Here is a 20,756-nt window from a genome sequence, read left to right as displayed (position 1 = left end):
TCTCCTTACATTGGTCAAGTGAAGTTAAAGTTCTAGTTTATAGTCAGTTATAGACTGTGACCCCACTAAATGTACATCAGAGCGCCTGGCCTGGAGCACCTCTCAGTGAGAGAGTCTCCTGTTGCTCCCCGCTGTGCTGGGAGGCTCCAGCTGCCCCCAGTCTTCTCTCTAATGACTGCTTCAGCCCTGCTCTGGTCTTGTGTCAGTCGCCCCGCCCCGCCCCTTCTGGTGGTTTCTGCTGTGTTGCTGCCTTGTGGTTTTCAATAGCCTTTTCCTGGTTACATTGAGGTTGCACATCTTTTTATACATTTACTGGCCGTTCAGATGCACTGTTTTTCGAAGTGCCCATATTTTTCTATTAGGTTATTTTTAAATTGATTTGTAGACTATATATATTCAGAACACACATTCTTTGTTGGTTATGTATTTTGCTGCTGTCTCTTCCCACTTTGTCATATGCAGTTTCACTGACTCAGTGGTTTTTGTGTGTGTGTTTTTTTTTTATGAATAGAAGTTCTTAAGTTTAATTAGTGCCATTTGTCAGTCTTTTGTAAGCTTTTTCTGTCTTTCCCTGCCCTGAGGTCATGAACTAGTTCCTCATTTATTCTCTAAATGCTTTTATACTTTTGCTTTTAACCTTTAACTTTGTAATTCTCTCAGAATTGGTTTTGGTGCATAATCTGAAGAAGGAATCCAGCTTCATTAACCTTTGGACATGCTAGTTGTCCGAACACCGTTCATTGAAAAGAGCATCTTTCCCCCAGCGCTCTGCAGTGCCCCTTTTCTTGGAAATGAAAGGTCCGTGTGTATGTGCATCTGTTTTGGACTTTCTTGAATTCCACTGGTACTGCCCAGTTTAAGTTGCTTCAATTATTTTAGTTTTATAACAGGTCTTATTGTGGAACTCTTCCCACTTGGTTCCTTTTTAAGCATACCTTGGCCATCCTTGACCCTTTGCAGATCTGTATCTGTTTTAGAATCCCTTGCTGAGTTCCAAGGAATTTCTTCCTGCTGTTGCTTGGGATGACGTCGAACGTGATCAGTGTGTGGAGAGTCGTTTCTTGGTTTGAGTTATTACAAATAAAGCCTTTGAATAATTTTGCTCAAGTCTTCATGTGACCATCGGCTTTTGTTTTTCCTGGAAATGGTTGGGTCTAGCACTGTAATGGCTGGATCCTGTGGTAGGCCTATGTTGGCTTTTTGAGAAAGTGTCAAACTCTGTCCTGGAATGGCTGAACCATTTCACATTCCTCCCAGCTTTGTGTGAGAGTTCCAGTCACGCTGGATCGTTGGGGCAGCATTTGGTATGGATAGTGTTTCAGCTTTTCAGCCATTCCGATAGGTGTGTAATGGTTTTTCTTTGTGGTTTTGCCACCTGTGTATCTTTTGGTGTTCAAATCTTTTGGCTATTAAATTTTTTTTTCTTATTGGTGGGTTCTTTATATATTCTGAATACAAGTCTTTGTCAGATGTGTGCTGTGCTTTTCTCTCATGCTATGGTTTGTTTTTGCATTCTCTCTCTCTTTTTTAAAGATTTTATTTATTTATTCGAGGTAGGGAGAGAGAGCGGGATGGGGGCAGGGGCGGAGGGAGAGGGAGCAGCGGACTCCCTGCTGAGCAGGGAGCCTGCTGCCTTTGGGACTCAATCTCAGCACCCTGAGATCATGACCTGAGCCCAAGGCAGACATTTAACTGACTGAGTCCCCCAGGTACCCCTGGACTGTGCTTTTTCAGTGTCGTAGTTAAGAAATTGTTGCCTAATCCTAGGTCACAAAGGTTTTCTCCTTTATTTCCCTCCATCCCCCTCTAGAAAAGTTTCAGGTTTACATTTAGGTCTGTGATTCATTTTTATTTATGGTGTAGAATATTATTTGTAGGATTCTTAACTTAGTTCTGATTATTTGTAGGAGTCTATTGAGGCATAGAATGAAGATATAGCTCCTTCCAGAGAGCTCTTTTTTTTTTTTTTTTTTTCTTTTTTGCTTCAACCAGTTTAAAGCAGGTTTAAGGCTTGAGGTACTTTGGACCGCCCAGTGCTGTGATTTTACTGGAGAGGTGACTCACCTCTGGTTTCTTTTATCTTGAGCTCTGTAGCCTTTAGGGCCCTGCTTCTGGAGGGAGTGTTTTTGGTTAAACACCCTAAGGGACCCAGCTTTTGATTCTTACTCCTCTTTCCCTGCATGGTTGTAAAAATGAAAGTTGAAAATTTTCAGAATTGGCAAATGACTGCAGGGCAGAGGTGGTTTCTGTGCTTGTTCATCTCTTTGGGTTCCTGATTTCACTTTAATTTTGGCCTGTTCTTTCCTTATTGTCTTGTCAGTTTCTGGTTGATTTTAAGATTTTAAAGTATTCTGTCCATCTTTTTTAGTCTTTTTCAGGGGAATGATTGGGCCAGATAACATAGCCTGTAGTTAAGGATACAGGGAAAAGTGTGTTTTATTTCACTGCAGTGTTTGGAGTCTAGACTTGGATCTGTGTCTCCTGTAGTCATTGCTAGCCATGTGTGGCTATTTAAATTAAAATTAAATAAAATGAAAAGTTCTGTTTGACAGTGACACTAGCCCCAGTTTGGGTGCTCAGTATGCAGGTGTGGCTAGTGGCTACCACCTCGGACAGTGCAGAGATGGGACATTTTCATCGTCATGGAGCGTTCTCTTACACAGTGCTGGCCGGACTCTTGACTTTTTCCGAAGTCTGCCTAGAGCAGGCACAGCTAGACAGAGGATTGAGCCTCTTTGACAGGCGTATCATGGAGCCTGTCTCTAAGGTGGTGTGGGTTCTCAGACCGGTATAGGTGGGATCATGGGAGGCTGTGGTGCACTGAGTAGAAAGCCACTAAGTACTGATATTTAATTTAGAAATATCTGCCTAGTGTTTCCTTAGGGTGTCTGTTTCTTTCTTTTTTCTTTAATTTACAAAAAGTAGCAGTAATTTGAAAATTATCAAAATTAAATAGCGAGTCAAAAATTAAATTTTACCCTTAGCTAAAGTCTCAGGTATTAGTAATCAAAGATGTCTAGGTATCATAGTTTGTGTAGAGAAGCAGGTCTTTTTAGTAGAAAGACCATCTTAACTAGGAAACAGGAGGTTGAGGTACAAATCCTGGTGCGTTGCCTTTAGTCACGTGACTTCTGATACTGTCTATATAAACTCTAGTATCTGTGATCTTTGAAGCTCTGCGTGCAGTTACTATGTGGGATGGTGTACACATGTAAAGTGCCAGGACAGTTGACCCCTGAACAGTGCGGGCCGCCGGACCCTTCCCCATAGTTGAGAATCGGCAGTTAGCACATATTTTGTATGTGTATCATATACTGTATTATAAAAAGGTAAGTTAGAGAAAAGAGGATGTTGAGAAAATTATGAGAAACTACATTTACTATGCGGCATGTATCAAAAAAAATCTGTGTATACGTGGACCCAGTTGTTGAGGCGTCAACAGTATTAAATACCTGTCTTGTGCCTGGTGTAGTGTCAGCCCCCGGGGGCACAGACAGGAGGGGAGTGAGGCAGTCAGCGTGCAGTGTGATGCCTGCAGTGATAGTGCCAGAGCAGAGTGCTCTGAGGACCTGGAGGGCATGTCCCCGTCACGGTCACGCTCAGAGGTCAGCAAACTTTCTCTGTTAAAGGTCAGATAGTAAACATTTCAGGCTTTGTAGGCCACATAGGGCCTGTCACATAGCTGCCTTTTTTTTTTTTTAAACAACCTTTAAAAGGGTAAAAACCTTGATTAGCCCAGAACCATACAGAAACTGGCTGTGGACCAGATGCCGTGACCTCTGCAGGTCTGGCTGTCTGCAGGGATCTGTAGAAAGAGAGTGGAAGGTGGGAAGCAGGCAGGGCCTCGTGGAGGACATGCCCGCTCTAGCGGTGCAGAGGCGGGAGAGGCTGGGGTCTGTGAGACTGGATGTTTTTACTAGTGTTCAGGAGTACAGAAAGGGTTGGGTCGAGAAGGAGGTAGGGTTGATACTATTGACAAGATCAGAGCAGCCTGTGGTTGATTCTGACGGGAGCAGATTCCTATGGCAAGCGGGTGGTTAACTAGTACAAGGGTCGGTCAAGGAGCTGTTGCAGTCATGCGCTTCAGAAGGGAGAGGAGCCAGCCTTTGTCATTAAGGGAATGGCTGCCCGGTGTCTGTCGCCCAGCTAGTAAAGTGATGGGCAAAGTTCAGATGGTCCAATCTAACAGCCTGTGTCCTTTTAATTCTACAATTACGTTGTACACACAAGTGAAGAAGGCCTTAATTAAGGGCGTGACTGAGGAACTGGAGAGAGGGTGATTTGAAGCCTGTTTCTCAGCCAGTCTCCAGGCTCTGACCTGGGAAATGAAGAGCCAGGGCTGAGAGAGGGGGTGTCCAGAGCAATTCCAGGATGGCTCCCAGATTTCTCCCTTGGTGAAAAGTCCATGAAGATCTTTTTGTTTTTAAGTGCTTACTGATCAGACTGTTTGTTGCTTAAGGAGGAAATGCTGTCTCCTAGGTCCATGAACCCCAGAAACGGTACGCAGAATTGTGTGTATGCACATGAGCTGTTTTCCTGGGGTAGGATGCTTGGGCTTTCGTCCCATTATCAAAAGTGAGCCCAGCCCAAGGCGGGGGCACTCCTTGTTATTGGACTGTGGATGTCTGACACTCTGCCCGGGTGTGAGGCTGTAAGGGAAAGCTAAGCATCCAAATCACGGGACTGTTACTGTAAGTGTCATACATCCCAGACCGCTACATAAAACACAGGCCCATGAAGCTGTCACCTGAGCCCAACTGTACCAACCGAGGTCTACCAGCCAGCAGTGCAGATGTCTCCCCTGGCCTCCGAGAGACAAAACAAGGCCCGGTTTTTGTACATAGAAGGCCAGCCAGGAAAGTTTGGGACTCTCGTTGGCATGGATGTTTCAACATGCTGTTGTACATGAGATGAAGCTAAAGTTTATAAACTATTAGGAATATCTTAACAGTCCCATGGCTATGAGAGATGGACCAGTGTCACTTTTAGTTGGCTGTGTTAGTTCCAAAAAGGAGTGTAGTTTTTCTGTCCGCTCAGAAGTGCGTTGATAGTTAATAGTTGTAAGACAATACCTAACTCGTCCTGTTACAGTTAGCTCTTCCGTGAACAGATGCAGGAGGAACTGGGCAGCTGGTGGTTTATGTTCGCACCAGGCAGATGAATGTGGTGTCCTGGAGTCTAAACTGGATTGGTTCGTGTTTGACATTAGCGTTATATGTAATTTAGGAATTACAGACTCTGGATTATAGCAGTCCGTGCAGAGATTTGCTGTTTTTGGTGATATATGGCTGCCCTATAGAAGTTGAGGCTTAGAGGGGAGCGTTTGGAAATGGGTTTATGTCTGAGAAAGTTTCCCTCTTCCTGTTGACAGGACTGTGACCTCCATTAAGGGCCAGGTGTCATGAATGGCAAAGATCTAAGAAATGATGGAATTCAGTGATGGTGTAGACGTTAGAAGTGAAAACCCCTAGGCTGTTTAAAATATCACCCTTAAGATTTCAGGCTGGGGATAATTGTGATTCCACTGTAGGTAAAAAGTTTGGCGTCTCCTTGGCTGTGTCATGGCAAAAAAAAGCTTTGCTTTTTGCTTTGGGAAAAATACATTATTTGTGTCCTAAGGAATTGACTTGATAAAAGAGGTAGCAGGAGTAACTTAGTTTAAATGCAAGTTGTCTACATATGAATTAATTTTTGTCGGGTGACGGTTGATGATTTGGTTGGTGAAGAGTTGATGTTTGATTTTCGTCTTTGAGTCTGCCCTTTCAACTATTTCATTGGAAATTCTAAACTTTTCCACTGGGTGTTTGCCTCCTTTATTTTTATTGTTTTAGGTAGTCTAGGATTTTAGAGGTTGATCTAAATTTAGGGATCAACTGGTCCGGGGCTCCCACTTTAGAGATGAAGAAATAACAGGGTAAGGCTCCTTGGGTAAATGGCTCCTTGATACTGACAGAGGAGAACTCTCAAGATTCTCTCAGCTGTCTTGACCTTTAGCTCACGGGTGATCTTTTTAGTAGATGAGAAGGGTATGAAGACAGCTTCTAAAACTCAGGTTTCCTATTAACTGTCAGGAGATTGAAAAAAATGGATGTAATTGAAAAATGGGTGAGAAATGGACACCGTTGAATCCGTTGTTCACACTGTATCCAAGTAACTTGTGGTTTGCATTCAGTCATTTATTTCTACATTGTCTTGGATATTTGAGGAATGACAAAACAAATCTCACACGTGTATATAGTCTAAGTTTTAGAAGACTAATAATGCCAGTTGTTCTCACTTCTCTACCAGATTCAGAGCATTGTCCTGAGTCACTCTTGACTCTTGAGCATCTTGTCCTGATGGGGATTCATTAAAAAGAAGACAGTCCTGGGGTGCCTAGCTGGCCCAGTGGGTGGAGCATGTGGTTCTTAATCTTGGGGTTGTGAGTTTAAGCCCCACGTTGTGTGTAGAGATTATATAAGTGAGTAAGTAAGTAAGTAAATTAAAAAAAAAAAGACGGTCACTGCCTCAGGAAGCTTTTGGGTACGTCAGTGGTCCTGAAAGTAGTGTATGTAAGAATCACCAAGGAGAGTATATGAGAGATGCAGGCAGGGGGGCCTGGTGCCTTAGTCAGTTAAGCGTCCTACTCTTGTTTTGGGCTTAGGTCATGATCTCAGGGTCATAAGATCCAGCCCTGTGTCAGGCTCTGTGCTCAGTGTGGAGTCTCCTTTCCTGCCCCACCGCCTCGTGATCTGGCTTTTTCTTTCTCAAAAAAAATTTTTTTTTAATGCAAATGCCTGGTATTATCCCACAGAGATGTTGGATGATCATTGCTGATGTGGAAGCCTGTCACCTGCATTTTATTTATTTTTTATTTTATTTTATTTTATTTGTTTTTTAAAGATTTTATTTATTTATTCGACAGAGACAGAGACAGCCAGTGAGAGAGGGAACACAAGCAGGGGGAGTGGGAGAGGAAGTAGCAGACTCCCAGCGGAGGAGCCTGATGTGGGGCTTGATCCCATAATGCCGGGATCACGCCCTGAGCAGAAGGCAGACGCTTAACCGCTGTGCCACCCAGGCGCCCTTGTCACCTGCATTTTAAACTAGCATCTCCTCGTGCTGAAAGAACACTGCTGTAGTGTTGCTGTAAGGACGTTGTAAATCATCAGGACCTAGAGTTTGGGAGGCCCCCAAGACTACCTGCAGGTTCCGTGGTTCACTAGAAGGACTTAGAGAACTGCGAGAAGCCATTATCCTCATGGTTATGGTTTATTACAGGGCAAGGATGCGGACAGAAGTCAGTGAAGGAAAGGCACACCGGGCAAAGTCCAGGGAAGACCAAGCATGAGCTTCTAGTTGTCCTCTCGCAGTGCAGGTGTGCTGACTTCTCCCAGCACCGATGCTGCCAACCAGGGAAGCTCACCTGAGCCTTGGTGTCCAGGATATGTATTGAGGGTTGTCCCATAGGCACTGCCTACATGGCTGAGTTTAGTCTCCAATCCCTCTGGAGATCAAACTGGTGTCGTGTGTGGCCCAAGGCTCCACCAGAAATCAAATTGTTAGCATGGACTGTCTGGTGTGGCCGAAGGCCCCCAGCTAAACAAAGACCGCCTTATCAGGCAGGGGATTCCAAAGGCTCAGAGGTGACTTCCCAGGAGCTGGGCAATGGCCAAATCTTCCCTGGGGCAAGCTTAATCCTTTCCTGCATACAGCCTAGAAAGTAAATTGTTATTCCTGTCATTACTAGGGAGTTCAAGAAATTACTGCTTTTGGGCGCCTGGGTAATGCAGTCCTTAAGCGTCTGCCTCCGGCTCAGGGTGTGATCCCGGCGTTCCAGGATCGAGTCCCACATCGGGCTCCTCCGCTGGGAGCCTGCTTCTTCCTCTCCCACTCGCCTGCTGTGTTCTCTCTGTCACATAAATAAATAAAATCTTCCAAAAAAAAAGAAAAGAAATTACTGCTTGTAGGTAGAAGATACATTGCAACCACATGTAGTGTAATTTGCCACAAAACTAAAATACCAGAATTTCTGCACCCAAGTGAAGATGTCTCCAGAAGTGTGTCATACTTGACACCTGTCGTAATGTTTTCATCAAGAATTTGAGTAAAGAACAGGAGTTAATGCTGGGAGACCGTTCATTTTTAGAATCAGGATTTGAAAATACTTCGACAGGTTGTAATGAAGTGCTAAAATCAACAAGGTAAAATTTATAAGGAATAAAGGTAAAATGACAGACTTAAGTTAAAAAGAAAAAAACAGCTGAGAAGTTAAAGATATGTGGTATGTGCCTTAGCTGTACCTGGGTTCAGAAGATCTGGGGAAGATGACTGAAACGGATCGGCAGGCTTCTTTGTGAAGGGGCAGATGGTAGATATTTTAGGTTTTGCAGACTAAGAGGCAAAATGAAGGATATTATGTAAGTACTTACATAACAGGAGAGAACACTAATATCTATAAAATTTTTATTGACAGAATTTCAAATAATAATTGAGTATGTATATATATTATAATACAGGTCTAATAAGAATGGAATTTTTTTTCGGGGGAGGGTTGGATAACATGTTTTGTAATTGGAGCTCACAGGTAGTGTTCCGTATCATCACAACCAATGACAAATGTTCAGTCTCGGGGCTGATCGTCACGGAAGGTTACAGATGTCATCTCTGACAGTGTCTGCATACTCGTAGGTGCTCTTGCACACTGATACCAGTTCGGGAGCATATCATTTCAGTTTAGTGTATTCATCGTTTGGCAGACATCGATAGAATTCCACTAGATTCTTTTTGATGTTTGCCTTTCCGCACGTCATTACAGCGCAGATTCCTCTCTCCGATGGATGGTCTGATGGAAGTGCCTCAGTTGCTCGGTGAAGTGGGTTTGAGATACGTGAATTTTCATTGTACTTGCATTGAGGTTTGAGAAATGCCGCTGGAACTGTAGTTTGAGCTCAAAACACATCTGCTACACGTTTGTGTGGGGACATAAATCCACTTCTCTCTTTAACTTTTAATTTTTTTCATTTTTAATTAGCCGCTATGCCCAGCGTGGGGCGTGAACTCCACCCTGAGGTCAGGAGTTGCACGCTCCTCCGAGTGAGTCAGCAGGCGCTGCTCTAACTTGTGGCGGCGGGGGAGCCGTGTGGCCGCGTCGGACGTTGCTTGTGAGTAAGATGCTTGCAGCCACTGAAATGCCTTCACTGCCCGAAGTCCCTCATATGAGCGCTGCTGTGCCTTGTCAATTTAGGCTGAGCTCATGAAGAAATGTTAACACGTAGGAGCAAAAGCTAATTTCCGAAGCAATTCAGTGTTTGGTAATAGTGATGAGTAAAGGAGGGGGTCTTTTTCAAATAGATTTCAGTCTTGGCTCTGCGGTTGAAAAGTCACAACAGAGCCTTGCACAAACCATTGAACTGCAGTGTGGTAGGACAAGTCAGGCTATTTTCATGAGGTTGCCGTTGGTACTACTGGCTCAGTAACACATGATGGGTTCGAATACTTTCCACAAAGTTCCTGCTCATGAATGATAGACTGAATAACCATAGTTTAAATGCTTTAAGCAACTTATATTTTCATCATTGTATATTTTCCAGCTAACCCTTTTTCTGCTCTGCAGATATTTTTACTGTCATAAGTTATAATGTGTCTTAGCAGATTGTACTCCAGGTTGTATTAAATCAGGGTTTTCTTAATATCTTTAAAAGTGTTCTCACCAGCAGTTCCACACTGACTGCCCTCAGAGGCCCCTTCTTCAGTCCCATTGACCCCTTGAACAAACAGCCTAGCAGTGTGGGGAACACCTGTTGGCTCAGTCCTTCGCCTCGTTCCTTCACTGACTCTCTGTTGTCATCCATGTAAGATGAGGGACCATTTAGGGTTTGGAGCAGAGAAGCGATGCCGTCTGATCTAGGCTTGGAATCGGTCTGCCGTGGTGAGCATGTATGCTAGGGTGGCAGGGCTGGGAGCGGGGAGGCCTGTTCCGGAGTGCTGTAGTCATTTCGGTGAGGGATGGTGGCTCCGGTCACGATGGTGTTGGTGAGCATGATGGCGAGGGGACAGCGTCTGGGCCTCTTTTGTGGGAAGAACCAACATTACTTGCTGACAAGACTGGATGGGGAATGTGGGAGGAAGACAGGCGGCAGGGATGACGTCCGTTGTTTCTCGGCTCAGCAGCTGGAAGGCGGACGTTGTCGTGAACGGAGAAGGCTGTGTGTAGGAAGGTTTGTGGAGGGGGCGGGCCAGTCAGCACCTGGGCTTGGAGGTGTCGGACGTTTCACTGAGTTCTCTTCGGTGATGCTCCACTTCCCCAAGGGGCCTACAAGCAGGCCCGGCAGAGAGTACACCTGCCAGGGTTTGGTCAGGAAAACCCGGGCCATTCTCGACAATTAGTCGTACGGGGAATTAGAATCCATCCCTACCGCTGGGAGGGCTGGCAGAGTTGAAGAGAATGATGTTTCTCTTCATTTTGCCCACGTTGCCTCTTATTAGCGTTCACTGCCCGCCGCCCTGAGCTGTAGCGGGAAGGGGTTTTGGGAGAAGTAGCTCTGCCGTCTCGGTGATGCGCAGGAGCAGGCCGCGGTGGGGCTGCGGTGCAGAGTGAACAGCGGTCAGTCCAGCGCAAGGCCAGGCAGTCGGGCTGAGCCGGAGGGACAAGTTTTAGCTTTGTTAGCATAGAAGCAGCATTTGAATGAGCTTGCCTGGGAGGTAAGCATAGCTGAGAGGAGAAAGGACAGAGCCCTGGGCGACTCTGGAAGGAGGGAGCCATCGGTGGGGTAAGAAGAAAATCACGAGAACATGAGTGGGAGATCAGCTCTTGTCAGTTGTCGAAAGGACGAGCCCTGGGCTCTAATGATTGGATTGAGCAGTGCAGAGGTCGTCGGTAGTCTTAGAGGGAGAAGTTCGTGGAGTGGTGGGGGCCAGAGCCAGTGGGTTTAAGAGAGAAAAGGAAAAGAAGAATTTGCGATATCGAGTATGTTGTGTGTATGCTTGTTTGTGGAATTATTTGTATAGTAGTTGTTTTAAAGTCCCTCTGGGCTGATTGTCATATTTGTTCCCTTCTTGATATTGGCTTGTGTTGATTTTCTCCTCCCACGGGAATTGACGCTTTTCTGGTTCTTCCTATGCTGAATAAGTTTGGGGTGTGCCCTCCCCATTTAGGATATCATGCAAGGAGACTTTCCATTGTATTGAAATCTGCTGATTTTGGTCGTCGTTTAAATCCAGTCTTGCTTCCTAATCCCCCTGCTCCAGTTTACTTTTCAGAGTGGTCAGAGAGCTTCTGCAGTTACTCTTTCCAGCCTTCCTAGTTGCTCTTTCTAGGAGAGGCAGGAGGGAATGTGCTTCGTCTTCCTTACCTAGATCTGGGACCCTTCGCTTTGCAAACTGCTTCCATTTGTCCAGGTAGTGATCTCCAGTTCCACCGAGGCCAGTGATGCCCGCACGACTGTGTCTCTTGATCACTTACCACTCCCAGGCCTTGCAGGAGATTTCCTGCTAAGTACTGCACGCATTTGGTTCATGGGTCCTTCCTTTGGTGCCTCTCTCAGGTAGACAGAATGACCCTTAGGTATACCTTAGTAGCCCATTCGTTCATTTGTGTACAATTGAAGCGTTGTCTTGTCTTGAATATGTTAACTGTGCCTATTAATTAATTTGAGTAGAATAGTGTTTCTTTCGTATTTTTAATGAGCCTTTGTGCAGTGGAATTTTCTATGGATATCATTTACAGTGTAGAACAGAATGGTGGTTAAGAGGATGGGTGTTGGATAGGTCTTGCTTTGAACCTCAGATTCGATTCTTATTCCCTGCATGTTGACCAGGTTCCTTAAGCTCTAAATCTGTTTTCTTATCTGTTAAGTGGAGATTATCATAACTCTTTGACAAATGTGACAGAACATAGTTCTTAGTACATGGCTAGTTAGGGAAGGATCAGCCTGAGGTTCAGCAAATACAGTTCCCAGTGATGTATTTATTTCTGTTGTGGGGATTTAAAAGCTAATCTTATTCCCTGATGAGTTTGACCAGCGTATCTAAGATGTGCAAGCAGTTGGTATTCACCGTGTACTCTGCATGTAGAACGGGCGATTTATTGTTGTTGTTGTTGTTCCTAATACCGGTTTTTCAGCAATTAGTAATATTGCCTCTTCATTTCCCTAATGTATTCACATCATCAGTAGCTTACTACCGGTTGGACCGCAGACCCTGTACCATGCGCTGGCACACAGATGAATGGGATGCAGTGACCTATGACCTATGAGCTGGTCCACTGTCTAGTATTAGAATGTGTTTGACTAGAAAATTATTTTGAAGCGTAAAGAAGCTTTTGTTTGCCCAGATAACTTTCATAATCATGTTTGCATTCTTTATACATTTTTGGTTTTTCAGAAAGTTTCTTCTGACCTGTGTTCTTCAGTACAGGTTACTACGGCTTGCCTGAGTGCAGAAACCTTTGGTACACTGAGCTTAGAGGAAGGGACACCTGTGTGAAGTGGTTATATATTTTGGACATTAGAGACCTTCACAGATAATTTAAATGGTTAGAATGTTGTGCATTGAGAAACAGTGGTTTTGGGCTTTATTTGGCAGTTAGCATCAAGCGGACCATTTCCTGCCCGGGGCTCAGCCTGCATGGTTAATTCAAGCCAGATATCTTCTAATATGGCAGTGTGTCATGTTGACTGTTACTCAGCTTCAGAAAGAATCTTTCTGTTATGTTTGCTTTGGAAAGCCCAAATCATGTCCATTGTTTTAACAGTAATAATATCTGGGTAACTTGGGAAGCCAGAATAGCATCATGATTCTAAGGTAAGCTGGTGTTTGAGTGCCTGATCTCTCTCTCCCTTGTCTGCTGTGTGACCTTGGAAAATGTCTTAAGTTTTTTTGGACTTTGTTTTCTCACATGCAAAATGGAACAAGAGTAGTAATCAGTTAGGGCTGTGAGGATTCCAGAGCTGGTGCTTGTAAAGCACTTGGGAGAGATTGCTATGACACCACACCCTCCGCAGATGGCAGGTTGTCACTGTTGTCCGGGTGAGTGAGAGGCGGGTGTCAGGGACTGTCCAGGTTGGACTGTGCACTGAAACGAGACGATTAGAAGCAAAGTGATCGTGTGGAGTACGTTACCTGTTCAGGAAGCATAGATTCAGAGTGTGTTGTGACTGGTGGGAAATTCTCATTTGCATGTTAGGGGGAAGAGAGTTCAGAGTAGCCTGAGGACCCCGTGTACGTATAAATGTCCCCACTTATGCCAGAAATGTAGAGAGTGTCCATCTTACAAATACCTTCAAGGAGCTGGCAATTTATTTCATTGTATAATGAGCCAAGTTTAATTTTTCTTTGTCTGGAGCAAAAGAATTTAAGCATTTTAATTATAGGATTGGGGAAATACCTAGTTTTCTGCCCTAGTTGAACTAGTTCAAATTGTTATGCTTGTACTTTAGTAGTTCCATGCTGGACGTGGCCCTAAGCTGCCCGCTGTTCAAATGGCAGACATCCAGCAGGTCCAGTGTTGATAAATGCGGTGTTGCTATCTGCTTGAATTCTCCTTAAAATAGAAACTAGAGTGAGGAGCAATTATAAGGCCCTCAAAGCCAGTGTATACGCTCATTTATTCATCATTAGGTCATTCACGCATCAAGTGCATGTGTTCTGATCGTGTGTTTTAGGTGTTCGGTCCAGTGCGTGCTGTTGGTTATAGAGTGGCGAACAGAAACCAGACGTGGGGAGTAACTGGGCTGTCTTGTGTTTGCGGGTAGTAAGGAGAATAAAGCCAGTTCCAGCGGACTCGCGAGATTTCCCTGAATGACATTTTCAGGTTTATACTCCTAACAGACAAGAGGCAATAAACAAACAAACAAACAACGACAGTAGAAAAAGAGGGCTTTTAAAGAGCAAATGTTACCTGCTGCAGGCACTGGGGCTTTTTGACCTTCACTTTGGTTTTATTTAATAGTGCTTTAAATATTTGTCTGGGATGGCGGTGCTGAGGCTGCGGAACTTAGGCTGTCGTTGTCCCCAGAATCTTGCTGTTTGGGTGGAGGAAGACACTGACAGGCCCCATTTAACATCCGCTCTAGTTTGTTGCACAGAAAGCTCCACCACCGCAGAGTCCTGCGTCTCTCTCGTCTATTGCCTTGTGTCCTGGGGCCGTGCATGGCATTTGTCAGCCACTCCACAGATACTGGTGTCATGTGAAGGCGTGCTGAGGGGTACAGGAGAGAGGTGTCTCACCTGGGGGAAGGGCACGGCTCCCACCGCACATGCGTCCAGGTTAGCCCGGGGAAGAAGGTCCAGGTGGAGGAGGTGTCGAGGAGGGCACAGGTTGTTCTGTACACCGAAAATGGCTTAATGTTGCTGCTTTGTAGGATTCACGGGAGATAGCATGACAGTCAGACTGGGCTTGATCATTCAGGGACCAACAGGTCATATCAAGGAGTTGGGATTTCCTCTTCTTCAAAAAGAGTAATTCTAAAGTACTAGAAACCAGGTGTCCTGATACCCAAGCCGGCACTCTTTTCATATTACACAATGCGTACAATGTCAAGCAAGTGTCATCAGGTCTTGGGTTCCATATCCATTAGTGATAGCCGGACTATTAAAGTTCTGTAAGCCCCTGGTGAACTTTTCATCTTTTGGGGAGAGTGAGGATATAGGAGAAATATTTGTTTTCTCAGGTGTGAAAAAAAGTTGAAACTCTTTAAAGGCAAGCAAGGTCCATATGTCTTTGAATTCTAGTTCTCCGGAAGGATAGCAGGTATGTGTAGTAGATACTCAGTACCCGAATAAATGCAAAAAAATACAAAAAACCCTTTGCTTTTGTGTATACTCTTGTAGCAGGCGTTGTACTGGACTCTGCAGGGTGATAACTGGATGAGAAATGATCCTCTCCAAAGGTCTTTGCAGCTGAGGGAGGGAGACAGAGAAGTCAGTCAGTGATGATGGTACAGTGGGTAAGTCCTGTGATAGAGGTGCGCCCAGGGCATTATGACAGGTACTCATCTTTCTTCAGTCCCCCACTTTTTTTTTTTTTTTAAAGATTTTATTTATTTATTCGACAGAGATAGAGACAGCCAGCGAGAGAGGGAACACAAGCAGGGGGAGTGGGAGAGGAAGAAACAGGCTCCCAGCGGAGGAGCCTGATGTGGGGCTCGATCCCATAATGCCGGGATCACGCCCTGAGCTGAAGGCAGACACTTAACCACTGTGCCACCCAGGTGCCCCATCAGTCCCCCACATTCTTAACCCTTTTTATACCTATTGTAATTTACCCCCTACCCCAGACCTATTTTCCCCATACCTTCCAGTAGCCTCTTAGTAATTTTTCTTCATGGTCATACAGACTCATCTCTTCTTCACATTTGATTTCTGGCAGACAGCTTCCTGGAGATCTCCGTTCTCTTCTTTTCTGAGCTGCTTGCTCCTTCGGTCTTTTATTGTGTTGTCCCTGGATGTTCCTTTGTTCTCATCGTTTGGCTTTTGTCCACAGTTGGATTTTATGTTTGTGGCAACTCTTGTCTTTGTCTTTCTTCACTGACTTCTTCCTTTTGGTGGCGTTAATTACTTTAAAAAGATAGTACAGTGTTTTTGGGCAAGTTGAAGACAGCCTTCAGCATTCCCTCCTCTTGAGCAACACTGCTCCGGCTTGGACTTGTTTCTCTCTCTCCTGGTGCACAGCCACCATTCTGGAATCTCCCTTCATCGTCGTCCTGGGGATTCCCTTATCCCTTCTAATGGAAGCTCACGCCTTGCTCATTTTTTGTTGATGCTCGTGTTTTGGTGGAAGACTTTCTCCAGGGGCTTTCTGACATAGGATGCTTAGGAGGCAAACCTTTTGGGACCATGCATGATTGAAACTTGATTGATGGTTTCGCTGGGTATAGAGTTCTGTATTGGAATTCATTTTTGTTCATAAATTCAAAGATTGCTCCATTGCCTTCTTGTTTTCATGTTACTGTTTTAGAATTCAGAAGCTATTCTCATTTTTCCTTCGTATGTAACTTGTTTCCCCTCCCATCTTTAGAAGCTTGTAGGAGTTTTACAATTTGTCCAAGTCTTCTGAAATATCGTGATGGTGTACCTTGTGTGGTCGGTTTTCATCCACTGTGCTGCATATTCAGCGGGTCCCTTCATTCTGGTAACTGGGAGTTTTCAGTTCTGGGAATACTCTTTGGCATTACTGTGCTGAGGTTTTCTCTCTTGCTTTTCCTTATTTTGTTTTTCTGGAAGTCTTATTATCCGGAACTTGGCTGTCCTGGGCAAAGGTTGTAATTATCTTAATACCTTTTTCTTCTTCTTCTTCTTCCTTCCTTTGCTCCTCCTTTTCTGCCTTTTTTTTTTGGGGGGGGGGGGCTTTTTTATTCTCTGTTCAGGGAGAACAGAGAGAAACTTTTCTTTAGTTTATTATTTCTGATTTCAGAAAGGTTCTTTAGATTTCCAAGGGCTCTTTTTCTATTTTTCTAGAAGAACATCCTGTTTTTCTTTATTGATTGCAGTGTTGTCTTACCTCTATATTATTGATAGTTTGTATAGTCTCTGTTTCTTTTAGGTTGTTTCCTTCCTTCTCCTGTCTGACGTGGTGGGGCCCTTTGACTTTTACATCAGGGTATTCTGGGTGGGCCATGTGTTGGGGGTCCCCAGGGTTAGTATCTTTAGATCTGTCTTTTGGAGCTGATCAGATTCCCCAGAAATATTCTCCAGTCCCTTTCCGGCACAATTCTGACTTCAGAATCTGGAAGCCAGCGGTGTGCGTGTGTGGTCTGTTGTAGGAGAGCTGGAGAATTCACTGTTCACTGTATGTACGGTCATTAAGTCCAGGTCTGTTCAGTGCAGCTGGGCAGGGTGACTTCAGTCCATAGATGCCTCTACTTTTCTGGGGAATGCCCCCTCCCATCTTCTTTCAGAGTGAGGGGGCGTCACGTTGTGCCTGGTGTTGAGGTTCTGGTTTCAGCTTCCATGGCCTTCCCCGGCTCCTCTGTATTTGGGGCTATGCCTTCTTTACCCCCGTTCTGTCTACACTGCTGCTGCCACTTCTGGTCTTCTAGGACACTGCTGTGCAAGTGGAAGTGGTTCCCGTGTGTTCCACTGCTGATTTGGGACCTGGCTTTCTTGGGCCTGCTGACTTATTTACTCTACTTCAGTCTTTTATAGTTTCTGTCTCCTCCAGGTTTCTTCTTTTTACTTTTTTGTTTGGGTCTCAATCTTCCATGTTAGAAGATTTCCTCAGTACTTCAAAAATCTTGGCTTTTTTCTCCTTTCAGTTCTCCCTGTGCTGTTTCAAACATTTTTTAAAAAGATTTTATTTATTTACTTATTTGAGGGAGTGAGTGTTTGCACAGGAGAGAGAGCAGAGAGCACAAACGGGGAGGGGCAGAGGGAGAGGGAGTAGCAGACTCCCTGTTGAGCAGGGAGCCTGACCTGGGGCTCCATCCCTGGACCCTGGGATCATGACCTGAGCTAAAGGCAGATGCTTAACCGACTGAGCCACCCAGGCGCCCCTGTTTAGAACATTTTAAAAAAATATCTCTTTAGTATAGTTTTGATGGAAGGCAGTGGAATAGATGTCTATACTCTGTCATTGTATCGTGCACTTATTAGCCAACCACACCGTTAATTTATGATTTTTGATATGTTTGAATAGTTTCCAGTTGCTTCACATGTATTTCTTTCCTTTTTTTTTTTTTTTTTTTTAAGATTTTATTTATTTATTTGACAGAGAGAGATACCAGTGAGAGAGGAGACACAGGCAGGGGGAGTGGGAGAGGAAAAAGCAGGCTCCCAGCGGAGGAGCCTGACGTGGGGCTCGATCCCAGGACTCTGGGATCACGCCCTGAGCCGAAGGCACACGCTTAACGACTGAGCCACCCAGGCGCTCCTTCCTGTGTGTTTCTTAAGTAGAAATAGGTTTAAAGACAGGGACGTGGTGCCCTCTTCTCACCCCTCATCCCAGGCGTTGCCCAGTAGGCTTGCGTGGGAAGTGATGGAACTGGCTGAGGGGTGAGTTCAGTAGAGCTTCAAGAAGTGAAAGGAAGGGGGTTTTAATGCGCATGTTGTCTCTCCTTGTCAGGTTCTCTGAGGACTATGGAAAGAGGAAAGAGAAACCGGGAGCATTTCCTTTAAACCCACGTTTGATTTCTTCACAGAGTTACCGTGGCCTTCAGAACTGTGAGTATAATTCTCTTGTTACATTTGTGTTTTGGTTTTTCCTTTTGTTTTGATTTTTCTTTCATCTGTCTTAAGGTTTCTTTGACATATACTAGAAACAAATAAAAGCTAGTTGATTTTGCAGAGTAGGTGAGGGAAGAAATATTAGTTGTTTAGTGCCTTTTATGTGTGGAGAGAGGCAGGCAGGATGACAGTCCTGTCCCTGATAGTTGTGACAGTAGCAGCATGTGCCCTAGAAGAGTGGCCCAACACCCTCAGCACTGGGCCATCCAGCTCCTAGGTGAGTCTCTGGCAGTAATCCCCTGAATGAGGCTACCCTTTGCCCCTGTTTCACATTTGCATAACTGAAACAGAGGTTAAAGGTTACTAAGTTAGTAAAAAGCAAAGCTGGGATTCAGACTCAGTCTGGCTTTGGAGCCTGTGCTTTTTACTCGTGTTTTATTCTTACGGGCTCTGGATTCAGATGTTGGCTTGGCTGCTTACTTACTAACTTCACTAACTACCGAAACCTAGCTCTCTCTCCATGCCAACTCTTCACTGACTACTTAAACCTAGCTCTTTCCTCTGACAAAGGGTGCTGGTGATGGGACCGCTCTCCCAGGGTTGTGGTGAAGATGCCATAAGAAATGTGAAATGTGCTCAGCATTCACAAATGTTAGCAATTGCTATTCGGTGGCAGTTCCCCCACTTTAATGAGAGGAAAACTAAGCCCCAGAGATTGGGTTATTTGTGATTTGTTAATTTGTAACCTTGGCACTTGTGCTGCACTCCACAGTTGGGAGGTTATAGAGTTGAGATTTTATTCCAGTTTGTCTTATTTCCAAAGACTGCTCTTTCTGGTAGGCCTAGTGGTAAATCGAGGACAGATCGTTGATAGAAGATTCATCAATCTGTCTTGTGGTATTAGCATTGGTAAGATTTTAGCAATACATTGCTTTGGTGTAAAAGCCCCATAAACTTAGACTTCATGGATTCAGAATTCAGAATCATTTATAATTACGTTGAATTTGACTTTGGCAAGTGTCTTTGTCTTAGATGTCCAAGGGGCAGGACCCTGGATTGTTTTTCCATTTCCTTCTGGAGGTCAGTTCACTTTCCTCCTTTGTTCTCCTTTCTCCTCCAAACCCACTTTTGTTTCTGCCAGGATTAGGTATTAGGGAAGGGAAGGAAAATTGTGTCACGAAGTTTCAGTTTCCAAGTAAGGCCTGGAAGTTTTGCTCCTTTTCTCTGATTCCTTCTACCCTTTCTTGGCTACGAGAGGCACCTGTTCTGTGTGCTGTGCCAGGTGTGACTCTGCTGTCTTTTGGAGAAGGCCATGCCCAGCTGTTTACATCCCTTGTCTCCTCCCCGCCCTCCCTGCACATTTCGATGTTTCTTCCTGTACCAGTGGGCTATATTTATTGGGTACAAGTCTGTTTCTGCATCTTTAAGGGCAAAGATTTTGTTATTTTGTTTCTGCATGTTTTCTGCTTGACCCATGGGTAGTTTTCACTAAATGCTGGATGAAGTAGTGTTTAATGCTTGCCACAAAATAAGTTCTCTTTTCTTAGTGGATCCAAACAAGAGGGAGAATATCAAGTATAACTTTTCATCAGCATTAGCTATTAAAAATCGTTCGTCATGGTAGAGCCCAAGACAGTTTCATATTTAGCAGAAGTTACACAAAATTTTTCTTCTTAATGTGATGTGCAGCGGAACGAAGGCCTGACAGGGAACTGAGAGCCTGTTCTTGGCTCACTGGAACTTTGAGCACCGGGATATAATCTGCTGCTTCTAGTTTGGCCCTCCCCTCCCCTTCCCCCCTGTTTGAAAATATGTAAACCCAGGAAAATAACCTTATAACCAGTGTTTCTATAATTGTTTCCCCCAATTCTGGACAACTGGTGAGGCCACACGAGTAAGCCTGGCTTTGTACAGCATCGACTTAATGGTGTTCCTCTGAGACCCGGGTTCCTTGATGTACCTGAGGGCCCTGGTCCACTTGAGCCCCTGCAGGACAGATCAGGGTCTTGGTTCTTGATTTGTTTTGGGCTGTTGCATTCTTAAGGCAGAACTTGTGATGGAGGTGTTTTACAATCAGAATTCTAGGAAAGCAAAAGCAAAGTTTTGGAGGAGTTGAATTGCTGAAATATGTATGGAGATTATTTTCAGGGTTAATGGGGTGTGGGGAGGCAGTAGACAGAAAGGAAGGTTGCCCGGAGACCCATCTGAAAACCCCCATTTGGTGAATAAAGATGGCTTATTTAGCGTCAGGGCAGCTGAGAGCAATCGATAGAGATTGGGCTGTGAGATTCTGGGGCTGTTTGTCCAAACAAAGAGTCGCTAGGGTAAGGCGGTGCTGGCTGTCGGCTCCGGAGGGCAGCTGTCCCTCCCTCAGTGTTGAGCCCTGAGATTCGGCTAAGGTGTGAAAGGCTAGTGTGTTGGGAATAGACACTGGTGGTGGGGGTTGGAGGGTGGGGGAGAGTAGAGGACAACCAGGAGATTGTCGGCACGCTGTTCAGGGAACCAGGTGAGCAGCAGCGGAGGCTGGGATTGGAGCAGGAAAACTGGAGGTGGTGAGAAGCAGTTGGGCCTTGGATGTATTTCAAAGGCAGAACCAGTAGGATTTGCTGACAGAT

The 20,756-nt window shown here is 44.8% G+C and overlaps 1 protein-coding gene across 1 annotated transcript in view; it reads left to right on the top strand.

The window, feature by feature from the left end:
• LOC125281397 (dual oxidase 1-like) overlaps positions 1 to 20,756 on the top strand; it is a 385,354-nt gene that overhangs the window by 7,140 nt on the left and 357,458 nt on the right. The window contains 3 exon segments of the mRNA XM_057313035.1: positions 9,014 to 9,143; positions 14,812 to 14,927; positions 18,041 to 18,138. The gene's annotated coding sequence lies outside the window, so the exon portion shown is untranslated.

This window comes from Ursus arctos, unplaced genomic scaffold (genome assembly GCF_023065955.2).
Source record: "Ursus arctos isolate Adak ecotype North America unplaced genomic scaffold, UrsArc2.0 scaffold_16, whole genome shotgun sequence".
Classification (NCBI taxonomy): Eukaryota; Metazoa; Chordata; class Mammalia; order Carnivora; family Ursidae; genus Ursus; species Ursus arctos.
This window is presented reverse-complemented; position numbering and strand designations above follow the sequence as displayed.